Genomic DNA, 20,611 nt, shown 5'->3' with positions numbered 1-20,611 from the left:
ATGGGCCACGGTTATATCCGTTCCGATATATCGATCGGCCGCCATCCGCCAAAACCGTGGCCCGATACATTTTAACCGTGGAACACTTTTAACTTTGCGGGCCGCGCGCGTTCCAACAATTACACAGATAGGCTAACGCGCCATACTTTGCTCGAATTAAACGCGAGACGAGCATGTGTTACCTTCCATCAGACCTTTATTTGGCCGTGCGTTCGCCGGCCAAATTGAAAACAAATTAAATTCCTGAAACTGATTGTGCGCCGTGCCTCCATACAATTAATGTAAAACTGGCCTGTAATCCAGTATAGGAAGGGTTCGGCAGGTGATCAGAGAACCGTGATGGCCAATACGCAAATACAGAATATCGCTTTTAAAAATCGTTTTTCTCCGATATCAGGGATGGAAGGCGGACTCGACAAAGGTCGTCGTCGATTCGTTTCCATTATTTCGTTTCTTCGTCGAAAGAATATGGCGCAGGAATTGCAGATTTGATTCATTTCAATTGCAAATGAAATACATCGCCGCATCGGTTAAGGCACGCCACTTGTTTCTGGCATTTTTTTCCGAAACGCGTTCGAAATTCGAAACCTTTTTTTTTTTCGACGAATCTCTAGATATCGTATTTTCTCCTTGGTCCTCTGTATTTATTCGTTATCCGTCGATCTCGATCCGTGTCGAAAGATCCGCAATCGATACGAATCTGTATTCAAAAAACTTTCCAACTTCTAAGAGGAAACGATCTCGAACGAGTTGCAAGATTTGAGAACCAGTTACCTCCTCGTCGTTTTCCCACCGAACCCGTGAAATTTTCCTCGAAGACGCGCTCCCATTGAAAACCATATACAGTGGAACAATAGCCATCTTCCAAGGAGAAAACCTCGGCATTGTCCTCGTAAACGTCGTATCCCCTGAGGAGGTGCGGCGAAAGAAACGAAGAGAGAATGTACACGATTTCGACCCACGATTGCGCTTCACCTCCTACGAAACACAATCCTGTGTACCTTTCCCGTAACCCCATGTGGATTCGCTCCATATGGATATGGAACGAAAACATTTCCCTCCCCTCGTTTCCACTTAGCTATAACAGCTAAATTTCGAAATTTCATTTAGTTTTTCGGGATAATTAGCCACGTAGGCATAAGGCGGGGATATTACGGGATAAGAAGACGATAGCTATTTGGCAAGCAACAGTTCGCAACTAGGCTTAGCTCTCAATTTTAACTGGAAGCGTAGTAGAAGATTCGAGGCCGCCAACAACTCGCGGAGAGCGGCAATTCCCGACTGATTAGCAAAGTTAAACTGTCTCGGTGGCGGATAATGCTCGCCAGACGCAGAAACTCCTGTGTGTTGACACCGTTCGTCCAAACTTCGAAGCGCCGGATATATGTATCTCCGTGTTTCGAAATGACCACAAAATCGTTTCTTCCATAAAAAAAACCCTTCCCTCGAAAAAAGAAAGAAAAAAGGAGGGCAGAAAGAAATTAAAGAGAAAGAGAGGATCGGCCAACCACCAACCAACCTCGCCTCGTTTTTTCGCTCGAGAAATGTGTACACGCGCGCGTGTGCACATGCATGTGTGTGCACGCACACGCGCCCAATCTTCCCCAATTAAATTCTATTGGAATTCGTGCAAATGCCAATACCGGCCGGGCGGGAGCATTCATTGTGTTGAGATAATGAGGGGGGCCGCGCGCGAGGAAAGCGTACAGAGCTTAACGGATAGAATACCGTATACCGGAACTATGCCGCGCCATGCCGGCCACGCTATAGCTTTAGCAAGCCGATAATGCTATATCGCGATGCGTACTCCAGGGGCGAAAGCCACGTAGTGGAACGGCCGCGTCTACTCCGAGTTTATTATGCTGCGCATTATGCCGCGGTATGCTATATTACGCTATGTCGTTCTAAGAACGAACCTTCCCTCCCCCCTGCCCCGCCACCTAGACGAGACATCGCCACCACGTTACCCTAACCCGAGGGACCAACCCTCTTACGTTATAACGGTTTAATTGCGAGCGTATCGCGCGCACGTGCTGTACCCGGGCTTGATGATGGAAACTTCGTACGTTCTCTCATGGCTTTCCGATATTGTTTGCCCGGGCTATCGATTACACGACATCGTAATATCGCATCCCCTTATCCTCCCTGCAGAAATTGATTCGCATTTTAGAAAAGGATAACTACTCCGATGTGACCAGACGAAACGTCCTTCGTTCACTGGCACGTTCCAAGCGTGATGATCAAAGAAATTTCAGAGGTCTCTTGTATATATATATATATATATTTTCGAGATATAGCGGCGGTGATATTTTGCACGATTTTCAAGGAGAGAACTTGCCGCCCATTGTGCGACTAAACGCGCCGCGAAAGAGACTCTTCTTCCCGTGGAGAAAGCTTTGACAGATCTTTCGAGTGGGATCGGGATGCGCGCGGAACAAACGAGAGGCCGGTGATAAGTAAGTACAGCATCCGAGCTCTCGAATCTCGCGAATCTCGCCCAACAACTTTTCCCTTCCCGCAAAAACCTTTGAGAAGGAATTTCCGATCGAGGGGGATCGATTCAAATTAGTTCTGGACCCGATGTTCGGCAAAGGGCGGGTCGTTCTTCCTCGGCCAATCTCCGCGAATCCGCCACGCCGCTATCAAACGCCATCTCCGTTTTTCGACTTTCCTCGCCATTTAGACAATAACGCAAATTACAAAACTCCGGCCTCGAGCCGTTACCGCCCCAACTTTTACCGTATCTCCGCGAATAACTTCGTTAATTTTGCGTAGAACCGAGAGGTTATACTACCTCTCCCCAAGAAACGCGAACTCGTGTTTCAGTCCCGTTTCCCTCCCCCTCCATCATCCTCTCCCTCCCCAATCCTCGCTTCTCAGATAAGGGGAAATTTCGTCGCGATTTTCCAAAGTATTTCTGACATTCCCGCCGTCTTCCCTATCTATCGCGTCGTTCGATTATGCCACCATTTCTCGAAAGGTGTTTAGTCGAAAGGGGACGAGACGCAATTCGAATATCGATGAATCGGATTTCGCTTATCGTTCCAACGATCCATCTTTTCTCAACCCCTATATAGGGGATGAAAATAGTCGATAACTTTAACACCTATCTTTCAAAAATGATATTCCTTAATTAAATGAATCATCAGTGGTTAAATTTCCAAATCGAGACGCGTTCATTTGTAAATTGCAAGCGAGACGTTAAATCAGCATGCTTGTATGTCTACAGAATAGTTTTAGATTAAATAGGGAGAAAGAGGATCGAATATTAAACATCCGCGAGATGGTTTCCACAATAACTCGCGTGTAATTTCTCGTTCTCGTCTTCGAGGCGAATGAATTGTATTTATACCTCGTCGGGGAATTTCCAAGGGGGAAAAACTCGGGATCGAAGTCAACGATCGAAGAAGTGCAAATACGTATCAACCTCGACTCAGCGACCGCTCAAGTCGATCGCTTCCCGATCACCATTTCCACAACTTTTCGCCCTGGATCAGCGTCTTTCCGAAAATAAACCCTGCCTCGCGATTACACGCATGTGCGGGGTAAAGCAATGCCGCTTGTTTTGCACAGCCTTACTTTCGAGATGGGCCACCAACTTTCCAGACTAAAGAACGAGTGTACTCGGAACTGGCAGACAGAGCGGGGAGAGGAGAGCAATGGCAAATGGCATAAGTTGGCCCGAGTAAACTCACCTGTTATTCTCCAAGGCTGGAAAATACGTGCGCTGCCGGGAGAGCTGGAAAAGGACGAAGGGGGAGGAACGGCGAAGAGGACCGAGAGAACGGAAAATACCTGTGTGTACGACGAATATGTATAACCGAATAGAATATAGTAAATATACATAAATATTTCTACACGCATACTGGTACGAGATGAATGTAAATTTCAAGGGGCGAGCAGGAATCGAGCAGTGTCCACTCTGCATGCCGCACGGAAAACTTTTGTTGAGCGCACTATGTAACGTCCCTTAACTCTTCGAATCGCCACCATCGTTTCCACCACTACTACGGAGGACGCGGTACAGCTTCTCCCAAGGGTTCACCACTTTTCAAACCGTCCGGCAGCATCCCGGTTCACGGTAACGCGCGCGTCGGCGAAAATAGTTTCGGACGAGTTAACAAAACGGCGCCGAGAGTTTCCGAGTCTAGCGCCGATTTACGGCTGGCGGACGGTCGCCCCTTCGCTTTGCATGCTTATTTCACCACCACTTTGTCCCACCACCGTTGCTTAACCGTCGAGATAAGAGTCGATGCGACGAAGAAGGATTAGGAAGGCGGCTGACGAGATCAAATCGACGAACCAGCCGCTTTTCCAATTGGACAATGTTATCCGGACCCGCGTAATAATCAACGCGAGATGGCGCATCCCGATCGATCGAATCCGTGGATGATCGAAAATTGATGGTTAAAGAGAAAAGAAAAGTTAGGAGGGAAACGCGAAAATATTGAAATGCGATTTGAAAATGTAATTTGAACCCCGCGTGTGTGTATATCGCGGATAAAAGGGGAATTTTAATAGCGCGTTTATTTCACATGCGCACGTATAAAACTCGATTACTCGAAATATCGTTTAAAATTTACCGTGAAAATATTGATCCATGATAAATGCTTCCATTAATGTTTATGAAATATTTGCAGCGTAAGAGCGATGCAAACATTACGAATCGTTGGTAAAGCGAGTCATGTTAAATTCATAAATTCCTTGTGGCGAATCGTTCCATATTCGTGTGTCGATGCGTCAAATAATAATAATTCGTATTATATCGACGATTGTTTCCTTTCGAAAAGTGGAGGAGAGGGGGACAAAAGAGAAGGAGAAAAGAAAAGAAAAGAAAAGAAAAGAAAAAGGACGGAAGGAGAAGGAAGCGAATCGCTCATCGAATTTCTCAAAAGCTCCAATTCGGATTCGAACTTCTCGCGTGGAGAAAATGATTCGCGTGTCAATCTCCGCCGATTGAAACGTAACATTCGATGGCCATTTATTTCGATCTTTGCCTCGACGATATCGACGTTAGTTAGTTACATATCCTGCATGTACAAACTTTCACGTACACCGACTCGACTCGTTCGACGCGAGTAATAAGAAGTGACGTGTAATTTCGCTCGACCTACATTTTACTAGCGATTCACTTGACGCACGACGTTTTAAGAGAGAGAGAGTCTCACCCCCTCGAATGTAACATTGATCGTCCCCCCATCGAAACCTCTTATTCGCGTCTATCGCATCGCACTTTTCTTTTCCCTCTCTCTCCCTCTCTCTCTTTTTTACTCTCCCTTTCCTCTTTTTCCTTTTCTTTCGGAGCGATGCCCGGTTATCGTCGAACCGCGTCACAAGAAACGAACGAAATTAATAAATCCATCGGCTTCGAGAGCCCCGTTGTTTGATGTCGCAATCAGAAGATTAATTAATCCGTCGTCCTCTGTAATTACGTTCCCGCGATTGTCGGACAACCACCAGCAGAGAGAGTTTTCCAAACGACCACCATCGCGCGGCCGATGAAAGTTACAGAAATAATGGCTCGAATTCGGCCATGGATAGATCGATGAATATTTACGGCCTAGCTACGCCACATAACGGACGCTCGCAACGCTTTCATCATCCGCAAATATTACCCCGAATCTGGTATCCCCGATACGATGGGTGGCGCACACCCATTGTACGAGACGTCGATGACAGGATGACGTTCGAATCACGCCCCGGCAATGGTTCGCGCCAATACTCGAAGTAAAAAAAAAAAAATCACGCAGATCTAACTGGAGAACCAGAGAAGACGAGAAGAAATGGGAAAGGGGAGGGAAGGAGGAAACAAGGAAGGAGGGGCGTAGATTTAAAAACTAAAGGGAAAACGGTGCTCGCGCGCTTCTCGACGTAAGTCGACGTCAGATGAGAGGAGCAGGTGGAAATTCTTTTCCTCGCGCGAATTACTCTTTGCCGAGTTTCCTCTCTTTTTCTTCCCTTCCCTTTTTTCCCCTTTTCTTCCCTCTCTCCTTCGTCCCAACTGCATTCACCGATGAGAGAGAGACCGAGCCACGACGACGCGATTAAACGAAAATTGGCCACGCTTGTCTACGGGGGATCAGCCCGGGGAATAGGATTAGGTGTCCTTTGCACCGGTTCAGGATTTACGCGTTTCCAATTAAGGATATTTAACGGGGCAACGACTGTGTCCGGTCGAAACATGACGCGGAAATTATCTCGAAAGGAAAACGTTCCGCCGAGGGGGAACTAATATAAGTAACCACTCTCGGAAGAGCTCTCTTTAGACTCTATTATACAGATATATATATATATATACACACATCGTGAATTCGCCATATATACCGGTCCGTACGGAAACTTGCACGTTCATTGTTTTAAAACCATTCCCGCCACCGACACCATTTCCTCCCGCAAAGTTGCCTCGATTTTACGCAAAAACTCTATACGGGAACAACTTTCCCATAAACCGTGCACGCTACGTTAATCTAATCGTGAATTTTACACGTGTTACATCGTCCTTACGGGTAATGCATCAACCAATTACCCTCGGTCGCGATAATGCATTCGCAATTTGTCGTGCTGCAGGGGGGATGATACGATTGGAATCGAGGAATTGAGAATCCTGTCCTTCGCCCTCGAAGCGTCAACCGGTTCCCAAAGTCACCGTTAGTTGTCGCGACAAAGTTTCATCCATCCGTTGAAACGAATTGAAACGAAAGATCGAGGAATTCGATTTGGGAAACTCGGTCTCGCTCTCTATCCGCGCACAACTATCCAACTACGACCGGAGAATTCGATTTTCCCTTTGCATACGGTCCAACGATATTGTTTCACGTTGACGCGCTTGTTATTCGTTCAAACACGCGGTAAATTAAAATCCTACGCGTTGTTGTTCGGCCGGTAGTTAGAACTCGGCGCGCCTCCGGTGCCGCGCGTTTCTTTTTTTTTTTCTTTTCCCGCGATTCACCAAACGAATTTGAAAAATTTCAAGAGAGAGAGAGGGGGAAATGCGTTTCTTCTTAACGGAGGGAACGGTGGGATGGAGTTAAGACGTGATGAAAAGCAGGAGCTTTAAACAGTCGTAAAGAAGGAAAGGAAAAAAAGGAAGGATAAAAATCGCGGGGAAAATTGTCTGGAACGAATGAAATGAACGAGGCGCGAGCTAGCCTACTGACTGTGACGATTAATTAATCATTCGAGAGGCGACGAGTTACTCGACTCTGATAAATTATCGCCATTCGAGGAATTAGCTTTCGGGACGTACACCTTTCATATCTTCGTATCCATCCAGCGGGATGGATCGTTCCTTCTTTTTCGACCGATTCTAACCGCTCCGCGACCGAGAAGAAATGGAATGTGACAATGATGCATCGTCATGCACGCGTACGCGTACGAGGGGAACGAGATAAACGGTGATATTTTATTTTTAGAATTTTCCACGGGGCCGGGATATTAAATCAAATATCACGATGAAAGATTCGGGAGGAGATTGATCGATCCGTCGTATTGATCGATCACGCGATCGATCGGGCAAATTTTTGCCTAAATACGCGGTATGCGTCATCAAGGAATCATGACGCTGCGATTTTGTATTGTCGAACGCACCCGAACCGTGGCCCCCATATATTGCTATATGGATCGGTAGTCGGTTATCACTAACGTTTACGTAGCGTTGATAACGCGCGCTTCATGCGCGAAACTCCACGAGGTGGAACCAAGATAAATGAGCGAAATTCCGATGGGTCGAATGCATTTTGTCTCGCGCATCATTAGTCAACGCTTTATCGAAAGCGTTCCACCGACTCGAACGGGATCGATCCGAACGTTCGAAAAAGAAAGAAAGAAAGAAAGAAAGGGGGGAAAAAAAAGAATAGGGAGAGCTTTCCGTGATCCACTTGCTTGCATCTCGCGTTAACGAAGAGACAAGGAACGTAAAAAGTGAGAGAAGAGAGGAAGGAGAAGGGAGGAGGCAGAAGGAACGAGGAGAGACGCTGTACGATAAAAACGGTGGAGGGAAGAAAGAACGATAGAACGGAAGGACGGTTAAATAATTCGGTTGGTCGCAATAAAAACGTGTTCACGTACATTGTTGCCTCTGGATATCCCGTTGTACATGATAACGGTGGTGAAGCGTGTCACGTGCCAGATGGACGGCTCAACTTCCGGTTCTTCCGTTCGAAAAGAAAACTTCACTTGGGTGTTCTTCTTTTTTACTTTCTTTTTTTTTCTTATTTTTTTCTTTTCTTTTTCTTTTTTTTTTTTTCGTTCGACGAAAAACGAGGAATCAAAAAAAAATAGAAAGAAGGGGAGAATGCGAACGAGAAAAAAGTAAAAGAAAGAGTTATAAAGAAGAAATCGGGATGGAGCGACAAGCGAGAATGGGAGAGGAAGAGAGAGAGAAAGAGAGAGAGAGAGAAAGAGAAAGAGAAAGAGAGAAAATGAGCGAGCGAGTAAGAGAAAGAAACGCGCGAGGACAAGCACGTCAGTTGCACGAGACTTTGGCAAACACCTTGGAGTAGGTCGCGAGTAGGTTGACACCTTCGGGGGAGAGGTCGCGCGCAGAACTGACACCTCACGCGCGCGGTCCAGCTACCCTCAGCATCCAGCAGCAGCGGCGGCGGCGGCGGCGGCGGCAACGGTGGCGGTAACCGAGGGGACGAAGCGGAGCACGCGCGAAATTCCGCCCCTGTACTGCTCCTACCCCCTGCTCCTGCTCAACCTCCACCACCGATTCACTTATTCCATCTCTCTCCATCTTCCTATCGCGCGTTTCTCTTCCTTTCCCCCCTTCGCTCTCCCCCGGCTATGCTCGCATCTGTTTTGTCCTGACTCGCGCCATCGCTTCCCCTAGAAAAGGATGTCAAGAAGTGAAACGAAACGCGAACTGGCCGATAATTATCGGCCGGATAGTCGAGACCAACCGTGCTTTTTCAAAAGAAATCTTGGCCACGAGGATCTACTCTAGAAATAAAAAAAAAAAAAAAAGTAATACAACGTAGCGTAGAAATATTATTTAAAGTTTCGTGCGTGGAAACCGTTTGTGCGTTTGATCGAGAGCCTAGAGGCCAGTATATCATCGGAAATAAATCGACCTACTTAAAAGGTAACTAGGACCACCAACTTACCTATATATAAGGAAGAGAGAAAGTTTCTTATTTTCACGAAGAGTTTTGAAAGCCGTTCTTCTTCGGGAACGGAGATTCAAAGTGTTTCTCGTTTCGTTATCGCCATGTTTCTGCAGATCGTTTAAAATAATTAGCGGGGGATAGATAGAGCGTCATTTTTTGAAAAATGATTCGCGAGGAAGAATGAAAAAGGGAAAAGCCGATACACGGTAAAGGAACGCTTTGACCCGGCCGGCTTATTGTCGCGTTATGGGAAATTTCGCGTGTGCAGCCATGTAACAAAAGTTAATTTCAGCCGACCTTCGGCATCTGGCAAGCGTAAAGGTATATGAAAGTGAGCACGCGCGAAATATCACCCTTGTGCACTCTCGAGCGCGCCAGCGACCCCTTTACAACTCTGCAACTCGTCCACGCGACCCTCGCACCTACCAAGGGCCGAGGAGGACTTTTCTTAATAATTACTGGCCAATGGAAGCCATATTGCGCCCTGCCTCGTTTAATATTCGAGTAGTGGACAACTTGTACGCGACAATTTGCCCCGAATATCCATACACCTACTCCAACCTCCTCGCCGTTGTTATTCTTAAAGGGTGTTTTAATGCATCACGGTCGGTGCAATAAATGACGCCCTTTGTCCCTCGTTCATTGTTTTCGTACGGCGGTTAAGGCGTTCGATATAGTTTATTATCGAGTTGAAGAGCGATGAGAAATTCTTTTTCTCTTTTTTTACCATTTTAAAAACGTAACTCGCGCGAGATACAGAAATAATCAGGATTAATATAACTCGAAACATCAAAAGTAAGCGTTTCCAGTAAGCGTCCAAGTACGAAGAGAAAAGGTGCGGCAGACAGAGGACTTTTAATTCTTGACGATATACAAAGCTTTATGCGTATTATACTATCGTTATGAAAGAGAGAGAAAGAAAGAGGGAGACTGTAGACGTTGTTACATCAGTTTCGAAAATTCGTACGTATTACCATTTCGTTTTATCGCTTCGTGTTTATTCATTTGGCGAACGTAAAATTGAAATGAAATTGTGCGTCAATTAATTTAGGTTGACGTGCATACAGTGGCCGAAATCCACTATGATTAGGACAAAGCCCTGCTGTTTGCCTAACGAATATATAGGGTTTCCTCCTGTAACTACAAATTTCATAATCCTGATTATTAAATGCATAATTCCCCCCCGCGTGCGACTCGTGATTAGCCCGTGTGTCAGATTATTCCGATTAAAACGAATTGTCGAGTAACGAATTGTGATATTTGACATCGATGATGGACGTTTCGAAAGCGGGTCAAAATATCGAGCAAGAATTAATTCGAGCACATTGGAAACACATTATGGAGGGCAATTTTTCCGATCGATTCGAAGCAAAAAAAAAAAAAGAAGAAAAGAAAAGAAAAAAGAAGATGGACGGAAAGAGAAAGGCTCGAGATTAAAATTCAACCGCGTCCAGATCTACTTCCGGCCCCGATGAAAGCGAAAATCTCCAACAATTATCGTCATGGAATTTCCTATCGTTTCCCGTTTACCTCTAAGCGAGGACTTTTCATTGTCTGAAGAAGGCCGAGTGGAATCAGGGGGAGGGAAAGAGGAGGAGGACGAGGTAAAAAAAACAAAGAAGGAAAGAAGGAAAACGAAGTCGCACCGGTCGAGACACGGAAAAGCGCGGGGAAGAAACGCGAAAGGGTGGTAAGGGTTGGTTGGTCGTCGTCCGTAACCGAAAGAGACGATGAGAGGAATGCTTGTGAACGCGGGATACGGAGCCGCGGGGACAAAGAAGAGGGGGATGAAGAAAAGGGGACAAAGGTATCAAAAACAGGAACGGAAACACACAGGTAAAAAACGCGAACGGCGGAGAATGTCCTTTCACAGGGCCTTGACGAGGCCGCGAGCTTCTACTATTTCACGATAATAATGAAACGTTACGCTATACACGTGGTATCTATCGAGACGTCGTCGTAGTTGGCAGCGAGCAAGGAATTCCGAGACACTGGCTGGCAGCGCTAATGACGCTTTCAGGTAAATAGCGACAAATGCGATCGGTGGTATGGCAATTAATTATAATCAGGCTGCAACTAACTGCGTGCTCAACATCCGAGTGACGTTGTTTCACGAAATTATCGAAAGTCGGCTCGGATGTCTTACGCGTTTAAAATTAAATTCGGGAAGAACCTTTCGTCAACGAAAAAAACCGTCTCTCTCTCTCTTTCTCTCTCTCTTCGCCGACGATATTGTTCGTCATTGGATTATGATAGCGTATCTCGATCTTGCAAGAATTCGCACGTGCATGATTTTTCCCCATTTCCCGAGATACGTGATTTCATTAACGTGGATAATTTTACGCGTACGTTGTACAACTTTTGAACGACTATTGCGTTCCCATAATCGCAAGTCCGTAGTCATAATACGGAATAGCATTTGGTAATTAGAAACTTGAGATCACGATAGCTTACGTACCGCGAGGGAATTTCCGCTCGACTGCCCGTATCTGACTCGTATATGAATATAAGAAAACGGATCGGTTACCCCCTTCCTCCCCTCTGATTCCGATTCAAATGGATAAAGCTGTAATGCGGCTTATTAAAATCGAATAATGCAACCGAGCCCGGAAACTATTATATTCTTCTCCCCCCTGCACTCGTCTCCAGAATTAAATCGTTAAATATTCATAACGAGTTACACTTGTTCGTGGAAGAGGGCCTCCAAGACGGATTTCGTCTCTCTTATAAAGCCTTCTAAAGGCGTTTATCTTTCACCCCCTTTTGACAATCCATCCAACCGACTTCTTTTATCTCTCGGCAAAGAGAAAGAAAAATCTCCATGATTCTCCGTCCACGTTGTACGTATAAAGAAAAAAGCTTCCATTATCGATTATATTTACTCCTTGATGAGATGGTGTCGTTTCGAATACGGGTGGTTACACTTCCGAATACGCCACGTTACAATCCAACCCTTTGAGACTTGCGTGTAGTCAAACCCTTGTCGTATTTCGAAGACAACGATTCTGCGGTTAAATTTATGGCTGTCATAACAAACGTGCGCGTCGTAATTATTTGCATAGCTTGACGAGGGACGAGCGCATCGGATCCACGATATAATCCCACCAAACTACGGTGGATGTTAAACGTTGTTTTCGCGATGACGAACGATTTTTTCTCTTTTTTTCCTTTCTCTTCTTTTTTTCTTAACATTCACTTAATCCGTCATCGCTTTCGCATGATAAATATTCGCGCGTCTTTATTTGTTAAATTTATTCACAACGATCTCGAAATCATAAATTTTCAACGATTCTCAAAATATTGACGCCCTAGTTTAACGTAATCTTTTAGAATGATATTCTCGAAATACGTTTGTTCGAGAACCGATAAACCGTATCTCACGCGTGTTTCCACACTTTCCTTCCTCTCCCAAGATAAGTATCTGGAATATCTCTGAAACGATACACGTTCGCGCACGAAACTTATCGCGTTTTCCTTTTCGTCTTCTCTGTGGAAATATTGTTTTAAATTTCTCCGGGAGGAGTCGATCAGGAAAGGAGGAAAACTTGCACAACTGCTTTTAAGCGCGCGCTGTGTCGTCCCTCCCGTTTCCTTCGAAACGGAAACACCGAAACGTAACGCCTACCATTTTCACGATTTCTTCGCTTCTGTCGGTCTTTCGTTCTCGATCGTTGGTTCGATAAAAAGTGAACAAAGAACGGCGCAACTATCGGCAACTGTTTATGCGACAAGTTGAGCGAAACGGGAGGAAAGTTTATTTGAAACTGTGCGGTTGTTCCCAGTTTACGCGGACAGTCTTGCAGTCTATGGAAAACGATTCGTCTGTCCAGAAGTTGTTATCGCCTAATAACTACCAGTTATCAGCGTCGTTCGATTTCTCAGCCGCACGGCCATGTTCGCCGTGTAACACACGACGTTGCGACACGAAGATACATGCATCACGTTGAATTTTCGATGTGAACGAGGACAACAACGAGGAGAAATCCTTTAAAAATCTCCCCTTGTTGTAACCAGTTTATTCAAAACGTTAAGAAACGTTGAGAAACTTCGACGAGAGAGCGAAATCAACGAACGAACCGTTTCGTGTTTATGAACAACAAGAAAGTTGGAGAGGAATCAACGAGCGAACAATTTTGTGTTTATGAACTCTTTAATTAAATTATTCCGTAAGGAAGATAAACGAATCGGGTTTAGGAGAAAGAGTTCGAGTTTCTGGAAATAGTCGCGATTAGTTTTATCAAAAGAGGGACGAGATAGTAACTCGTTTCGGGGAGAAAGGGAAAGAGAAATTGAATTTAAGTACGGATACAAGCGAGCAATCAACCGTCTTGTTGCGAGAGAGAAGTTGGTATAGACTTGTAGCAGCAGCTCAGGTCAGTGGCGTGTGCGGTTTGCGGCTCGAACGCGATGGTGACGTATCCGTATTTGATAACCGTGAGATCGTATATTCGAAGGGAAGAAAAAAAGGAAGATCGCGTTTAATCGCAATTTCTCATTCGTTTATCGTATACGTAATCTTTCAAAACGAGTCGCGTCGATGATTGGAAAGAAAGGGAAAGAAAAATATTTTCGTAACCGGTTGAAGGAATCGCACGGAGGAAAGTTATCGTGCGTCTAGACGCGGAATAATAATGGCTCGCGAAATAAAAAGAGAAAGGAAAAAGATAAAAGAAACACTGGAAGAAAATAACAACGATCGCCAAGAACGAAAGAGAAATTCTTTTTTTTTTTTTCCATCGAGACAATAAAAGAGTTTTAAATGCATGCGTAGCAGAAACCACTACTATTTTCATCCCGACAATAAGTTGTCGTTGATCCATAGGTCGATGTCTGGAGAAGGAAGGCAGATATTGGAAATAGCAAACGGAGACAGAACAGTCTGGCTGATTATCCGATTATTCGGTTCTCCGGAACATTTGCAATTTACGTCTGGAAGTACCATCGGTTCAACCTCCTTTGGGGTCGTTCCTTCTTTTCCCCGCTTGCTTCGTTGCTTCGTTTCATCTTTGTCCCTTTTCATTCCCTTCTCCCTTGCTTTCACCCTTTCTCCTCTCTCTCTCTCTCTCTTTCTCCTTACTTTTTTTCTCCCTTTTTCTTCCATCTCCGCTTCGTTCCAGTAACGCGGCTATATCATCTACCGATATCGTCGTGAGACGATTCCGCGTTTCCACTTTCTAGAAATTGCTGTCACCCGGCTGATGAGGGCACGAATCCTCGACGGGGATTCTCCTTCTCGTAGATCATCGTCACACTGACACGTTGCGAGAACGAATCGCGAAGAATAAGAATTATTTTTTAAACGAAGCGAAGCAAACTGGCGAAATTGGCGAGCCTTGTTCGAGCTCGATCAATTGGGATCGCGGGATTGATCGAGGTAGCGTTTATTTAGAAATTATTATGGCAAGCTTGGAGCGCGAGCGAATTTGCAAATTAGAGGGCCTCCCTCGGAACCCACGAATTTTGTGATTACAGGCGAAGTTTCCGAGTCACGGATCCGAGAGAGCGCCTAATATTTCAAATTGAAAACGAGCAAGCGAGCGAGCGAGCGATCGTTTCGATCGAAACTTCCTATATTTATACAAGAATCGCTCGCGACTTTCCAACTTCTTTTTTCCGAATCTCTCTATTCACCGCGAAAGAGTCGGCAATTTTTAGACTCTGAGAATAATCAACCGACAAACGAGCAGTCGGAAAAAGTTCTTGAGGAAACCGTTTCGCCACGATTTCCCGTCGGAGAAATGAAAAATAAGGGAAAACGAGAGCGGCCGAGAAACAATATCGAGATCCTCGAACCGTATCACAATGGAATTCAAGCCGAGCCTGTCGGCTTCTCGACTTGTTTCGCGACTTGCCGTCCCGGATAATCTCAGGCCACGAGTCATTCATTTCTCAGGCCCTTCGTTTCGTCGAAGAATGCACCATGCTCCATGGGCCAACCACGCGGCCGCCAATTGAATTTCGTCACCGTTCATCCGTGATGAAAACGAGGAAAACAGTCGCTGCGTGCCATCTCTCTCTCTCTCGGTTCGCATCCGCCGTTGACGTTTTCACTTGTTAACCTCGGCAACTTGCCGTCTCGCCGTGGATCTGAGGATTATTCATCACCGCAACTACCAGGGGGGGATGGTTTCCATAGAGGAGAGGGAGGGATGGGTGATGGGTGACACAACGACATGGTTGGGAAGAGGAAGAAGCAAAGAGGAAAGCAGGAGGTTAGGGAAACCAGGGACGAAAGGGGAGGGAGAACCGGGACAACAGCGTATTCCATGTTCCCTCGTGTCACTGATTATTCCATTTACGAGCCATGCCGCATGATTCTGAATAGAGGTACACACTGCGCCGGGTAGATTCACCTCCAATCCCTTTCCCGTTCCCCTCTGTTCCTCCCTCCCTCTCTCTTTCTCTCTCTCTCCAACCAACCTCTTACGTTACCTCGCACGTGTCCCTCCTCGCCCAGCTTCGCGTTCGTCTCCCTCGTGCAACGGGTGCATATCCATCCATAGTCTATCCACGGGTCTTCCATCCCATAGATGGAAAAGGAATCTCGTTTGAATCGGAAATCAATCGAATTGCGGGCACCATCGCCGAACTCCTCCGCCGAACTCCTCGATCTATCTATCTTGCCGCTCCACGTCAACGAATAGTATCTTCGAAAAATCTTCAAGGTGCGATGGATCGATTAGACACGCTCCCGAGATTCAGATATACCCTCGCTGTTACCCCGTGGGATAACAGGAGGAGAGGAGGGAGGGGGAAAAAAAAAAGGAAAAATCGAAGGAAACGCGACACGGTCGGATACCGTTTACGATTCGACGGAGTTAAAACCTCGTTAAAACTGAACGTTATTTTTTTTTTTTTTCTGCGAAACGCGACCCGTCACCGACATCGCCCTCGGCGCGGATTTCCAATTTGAGAAGGATCGCGCGCGCTTGCCATCCAAGTGAACGCAATTATCGTTGCTTTAATAAATTTTCATCGCTCCGTCAGAATTCGTGCCCGTTTCGGGTTTAATTGCCGGATCGGGCCGCTCGTTGTCATCGATTACAATTATACGGGGCTCGCGTTCCGACCCCCGTTTATTGCCTTCGAATTATATATAATCGGGAAAATACTTTCGGTACAGTTGCGCTTCCTTTCAACGTGTACAACGCGTATTCGTGTTGATCTTTCGAAATGAAACTATATATATATATATAAAGTTTGAAGTTTGAAAATTTCGTTCCATCCATGTTCCACGTCGTGGTTCTACGCGGTCTAGAAGTCTCGATAAACGAACGGCAGCGAAATTATGCAGCCTTAAGCAGGATTTTCAAAAAGGAAAAAAAAATGCTCCCTTTTTTTTTAAGGTGTGTACACGGGAACGGAATAAAAAATGTTGCGATAGCAGCGTCGACGATACGGTCTACATCGAATATGCGACACGAGCAAACACGCGGATTGTCGTGCTTGTGCATGCAAATTCGCGAATGCAGGTGCAGCGCACCGTCGTCGTTGGCCGCGTAGTGGTAACAGTAGTGGCGCGATGTAGCCGAATTAGTCGTCCGAAGACACGAAGGTGAAATTGTTGAAGGAGCGAGGGACGCATCGGTATATCCTCCCCTCTTTATTCGCGCATAAAATCCATATTCTTCGAAGGAAACAACACGCGCTTCGTCGCGTGAAAAATTTTGTCGACCACGTCGTATCAGAGGCAACCCCTTTTAGTCCTAGTCAACCTTATACCCTCTCTCGCCCACCCTCTGGCGTTTGTAAGCTTTGCCGTGCCAGAGCCGAGATTACATTCGAGCGTACCGCATCACCAGATGATATTCGGCTGCCACGAAAACTTGGAATTTTTAACTCGGCTATTTGAAAATTCCCAACTACCTCCTCTGGGACTTATTTCTTTTTACACGTCGTGTTCCAGCTCCTCACCTCCTCACTTCGTTTGCTCGTTTCAAGATTTTAAAAATTGTCACGCGGAGAGACCGATGGAACGTGCATGCACGCGTGTATCGCGTACGAATTTAAATATTCAGAAATTTATCCTCTTTCCCGATTAATAACTCTCCATCGTATGGAATGGATAGGTGTTCGGAATATAAATCGTAAATTCGTCGATGCAACGTCGTGCGTTTTTTCAAAAATCGAAAAAAATTTTCATCGAAATATGGAACGGAAATCGATTATCGGATAAAAGAATAATTCGCTCGGAGTATAACTTAATTCAACTACGTTAATATCACGATCGATATTTCGCACACCATCCAACGTTATATCTCATTCCGATTACGCTTAGTGTCCACCTTTCAGCGAACACGATTCAAAGAATTTCCTTCCGACGATTCTAATTAATCGTCTCGCGTGAACGGACGATTTTGCGACGTCCTTTCTAATAACAGATAACCCCAGCGAGCTATTGGACGATATTATCGTTAAAAAGATTGTCCTCTGAGAGAGAGAGCGATCGTCGCGAGAATGATTTTCTCCGGTCTTGGAACGCAAAGCTGTACTCGACTTTGAACTCGTCATGGGCATCATCGACCGATCGAAAGAACACCCATTACGCGTCCACGTAACAAGATATTGAATTTCTGTGGGGTTGTAAACCCCAGTCTCGAGCGGATTCGTGCCTTGAGATATAATAGGAACGCCTCCACACCTACTCGGCCGTGCTGTATTTCAGACCTCTCGCCACTTGAGGCACAGAGCGACTATACACACTCTAACAAACGCCCATTTTCAGACAATGAATATTTTAGTGCGCCCATGAAAGCACGCTTGAGCGCTTTTTTTTTGTCCTTGCCGCCCTCGTCACAAAAGGCATCATCGCGGCACGGTGTACGTGACGATCCTAACCCCTTGATCATTCAAGGAACACTGCCAGTAACTGGATCAAGTAACCGTACTCTCTTATCCTAGGAACAAGGTTCATTGTTTTCGACCCTTTCGCGCAACAGATCCAGCGATATCGTGCATCTTGACTGATTTATGACCTTACCCACGATAAGAATAAACGCGGAGATTGCGCTTACTTTACCCCCAAGCATTTTTCTTTACGATTACAGTATCATATTGTAACATTGAGATTGAAAATGCGCGAGATGAATTTTACAAAATTTATTTTGAATTAAATTTGATCGAAGAATGTAAAAAAAAATATATATATATATATAAAAATGTAAATTATTATTTTTAATCCTATTAAATAAGATATAACGAATAAGGGGTAAAATAAATGAATTTTTTTCTTTGATAGTACTTGGAACAATTATAAAAATATTCTTTTGCACTTTACAAATTTAAATTTTCTATTAATAGACTTTTATTTCGATATTTATTATTTGAATAAATAATGGCAATAAAAACCTGCGGATTTCTCTAGACGAGAATTTATCAAAGCTGCATGTTACCTGTACGAGTTTCCTGCTATACCGATACACGATACAGCATTTAGAAATAAGTAAAAGTAGATGAAGGTAAATGTTTTATAAAGTATCGTATGAATTAAAAACTAAACATTATTTGCGTAAATAAGGTTTAGTAATTTAATTTAAAAATACTTGTATAGGATTTTTATGTGAAGTGAATTATGAGATGAATTATGAAGTTGAATAACAAATTTTAAAAAATTGATTAATATTAATTTTGAAGGAATATTAAAAAAAAAAAAAATACAAGTATAGATGAAATGTTTAATAGATTTGAAATCTATTTCGCATCACATCTTTAAAATACCAATTTTAAAAAATCAGAATTCTTTTTTATGCCTTCTATGCAAGCTATAATTTATATAATTATATAAATTATATATATTTATTTGTTATTCTTCATAATTCATATTAAAATATACATACTAAAAATTATATTTTCTTAATAAATATCTTGTAAAATTTCCATTTTAATCGTAAATTTAACTTAATTCACAAGCATTCTTATCTAACTCCAAACTTAATTTAAAAAAATATCCTACCTAGCCATAAATTCAACTTAATTTGCCTATTAAAAATCTAAAAGTTTTTCTCGAGTCTAACTGTGTATATAAATATTTAAATAGAACGAGAGAAGAAAAGAAAGGAGAATATTGTACGGAATTAATATATTTTTTTTAAATTTAAGTATCTTCCATGATGATTCCTGAAATTGTTCTATTCATATGAAATGTTGAAAAAAAAAAAAGAAAAGATGAACAAAAAAAAAGAAAATAGCCAGAAGAGCTATACCAAAGTGTAATAATCTACTCAAAGCCGAACAAACTATGTGAAATCTTTTTTTATTTCGCAATACTAATGTATGAAAATTTTAAAAGAAAACGCGAAGAGTGCTTTATCGAGTTTATATTTTTTATTATGTAATGCAATTCTTAAACTTAAAAAAAAAAAAAAAAAAAGGAAAAAAGAAAAAAGACTCACGAAAACATACATTCTCAGATAAGATATTTTAATCATTTATGAAACTCTAATAAAACTAATTTATGCACTCATATTTTATTATACGCAATACTAATGGCGGAAGATTGCAACCATATCAGAGCTGCCGCCGTACAATCATCTGTGCAATTCTTTCAGTTGCAATTGATGATTGAGGAACAGGAACATATTTTCTGGAATCCAAGAAAAAAATATGGGCAATTTGTAAACGCAATATTATTTGAAACAACGCGATTTTCGTCGCAACACTGGTTCTTAAATTGAATTTAATATAAAATTTAATATTATTTTATGAATGAAAAAATATTTCAAATATCCCGATATCATAAATCGCAAAATTATAGGATGAATTCAAATAAAAAAATAAATAAAAATAAATTAATTCATAATCAAAATAATTAAAAACAACCGCGATATTTTCTACGACGCAACAGTAAATCGCGATCAATTTAATAAAATATTTATAAAATACGTGATTCTAATTTGAATGCAACATTTTAATTCAACCCGTTATTAATCAAACGCAACACTAATGCAAAACCGCGATGCCCATAATGACTTGGATCTGGATGATATATGACCGGCATGCAATCGGCCAAATAACACAACATTTACTACATATTACTAAACGAGCACAGTGACAAAGTAATAACAATGATTTCCCATTCTTTGAACCCAAAAAAAAAAGATCCAAAAAATGGGGAACCATTCGTTGCAGCCCTCTTCGTGACAATTTGTCGGGCCTCTTCGTCTTCTTTCTTCGGGCAACAAGCCCGCTGAAACTTAAATCTAGGCTCGAGATTCACTAATCATATTCACAAAAAAAATTAAAAAAAAAACCAAATCACGGAATCTAACTAAAACACATGGACGGCCAACGATCACAATAATCGTTAGCCGTACATATGCAGAATCTCGAGCGCAACGTTCGTTTCGAAATTTATTTCGCGATCGCGACCGCGGGAATTCGAAAAATCGATGAGCAAAATCAGAGACGAACAGCATTCTCCATTCGTCTCAGCTTTATCCTCGATTTTTCAAATTTCATTTCCTGAAACAGATTGTCACGCGAAAACGCGCCTACCCGACCAG

The 20,611-nt window shown here is 43.5% G+C and overlaps 1 protein-coding gene across 9 annotated transcripts in view; it reads right to left on the bottom strand.

The window, feature by feature from the left end:
• The window catches only part of LOC107992960 (cell adhesion molecule Dscam2), a 121,072-nt gene extending 105,279 nt beyond the window's left edge, over positions 1-15,793 (bottom strand). Inside the window, exon 1 of one of the 9 annotated variants that reach the window (XM_062071171.1) lies at positions 15,543-15,793. The gene's annotated coding sequence lies outside the window, so the exon portion shown is untranslated. Of the gene's footprint in view, positions 1-8,067; positions 8,734-15,542 lie in introns of those variants that run through there. The other 8 variants (XM_062071175.1, XM_062071174.1, XM_062071170.1 and 5 more) reach the window with 8 other exon arrangements.
• Between the last annotated feature and the right edge of the window lie 4,818 nt (positions 15,794-20,611).

The sequence above is a fragment of the Apis cerana genome, linkage group LG2, assembly GCF_029169275.1.
Source record: "Apis cerana isolate GH-2021 linkage group LG2, AcerK_1.0, whole genome shotgun sequence".
In the NCBI taxonomy this organism is placed as follows: domain Eukaryota; kingdom Metazoa; phylum Arthropoda; class Insecta; order Hymenoptera; family Apidae; genus Apis; species Apis cerana.
The sequence above is the reverse complement of the archived record's forward strand: the minus strand, read 5'-3'. Positions and strand labels throughout refer to the sequence as shown.